Source organism: Helianthus annuus, chromosome 13 (assembly GCF_002127325.2).
Source record: "Helianthus annuus cultivar XRQ/B chromosome 13, HanXRQr2.0-SUNRISE, whole genome shotgun sequence".
Classification (NCBI taxonomy): domain Eukaryota; kingdom Viridiplantae; phylum Streptophyta; class Magnoliopsida; order Asterales; family Asteraceae; genus Helianthus; species Helianthus annuus.
The window spans coordinates 94132806-94134286 of NC_035445.2; the positions used below are offsets into that span (position 1 = coordinate 94132806).

The window sequence follows — 1481 nt, forward strand, 5'->3', positions numbered from 1 at the left end:
TCAACCATCAAAATACGATCCAAGGGCTAAAAAGTGGTTCCTAATTATGCAATGGTTATCATTTGAACCTTATTCCATGAGACTTGAGGTAAGATGCAAAGAGCATTCTTTTGAGTTTTAAACCATCTGTAATTAAGTTCATTATTTAATCATTATTGTTGCAATTATTAGGTATTATAGATAATAATACCCCATGAAATTACCTTTTAGTAATTTTCGTTTCTAATTGGTTAGCATCTTTTAAGTTTTAAAACCATTTATAGTTATAATTAAATTCATAATAACGTTGATTAAGTTTTTTTATATTTAATTATTATTATTATTATTATTATTATTATTATTATTATTATTATTATTATTATTTTTATTTCATATGATGTTCATCAACTATCTGATAAAATTGCAAAAAAGGTTGTAACCTTATTTGTATGATGTTTAGCAATTACTAAACCAAATAATAATGACTTAATTATAAAATTCAATCAAGTAATCGGTTACGGAGAACTTGAAATGGAAAAGCAATGTAAATATGAGGAAGGTGATGATGTTCAACTAAGTCAAATGATTTAATTCTTTATCAAGTATTTAACAATACTTAATTTATAAAGTTATCAATTTAATTGTATTTATCAATTTATACTCATGTAGAAAGACTAATTCCCTTTACTAACTTCATTGAGTTGTTGTACTATAAGCATAATATGTTGCAATTATTTAAATTTGGTTAGAACCCTTGTGAAATGCTTTATACGATAGTATAGATAAACGCAATCAATTTAAATCTTTTGCGCGGGTTGAAAACATCCGAGCCCTTAAAGTTTGCTGCCCAATCCTGTCAAACAATACCTCCTCAAATATTTCCTCTGCATCTATATTGCCTATATATAGTATCAATTAAATCACACAAAAGCATCATATATAGTATCAATTAAATCACACAAAAGCATCATATGTTTAAAAAAAATAGTAAAGTAGAAATTAAAAAAGGAAATACCAATAGGCCAAATAAATGCCTATCTCCAAATGAATAACTTTTCTCGTACCCACCCTTTTACACCTCCATATACATGAAGCTTTGAAAAGGAAAAAGACTATAAATTTATGAACAATTAAACAATACATTGGTAAATGGTTCCAGATACTATAGTCATGCAAGGGTACCTTGATGAAGTATGAAGTGTCTGTCTTTTTGTATCCAATAACCTGTGTGTATACTTTATATGTAATATAAAATCATAATTTGAAAAAAAAAACCACTAAATCACCAAAAACACAATAAAACATCAATATAAACTCATAGATTATGTAAAAGAAAACTGTTATCCCATTTGAATATTTTAAGAAACAAACCAAAGTTTTTTCGAATAAATGTTGAAATGGGTATAAAAGAACACACCTTTCCACCAAGATAAATAAATTTCATATCAACTTATCTCTTTCTTATCTCTTTCTTTTCGACTCTAACTCGCACAATAGTAGAC

At 26.5% G+C, this 1481-nt stretch overlaps 1 long non-coding RNA gene across 1 annotated transcript; it reads right to left on the reverse strand.

The window, feature by feature from the left end:
• Positions 1 to 552: 552 nt before the first annotated feature.
• On the reverse strand, positions 553 to 1271 carry LOC110903009. The gene is made up of 3 exons (XR_002571591.2): positions 1162 to 1271; positions 995 to 1073; positions 553 to 878 (listed from the first exon to the last, which is right to left on the reverse strand). It is a non-coding gene; the product is annotated as an uncharacterized LOC110903009 (long non-coding RNA).
• Positions 1272 to 1481: the final 210 nt, after the last annotated feature.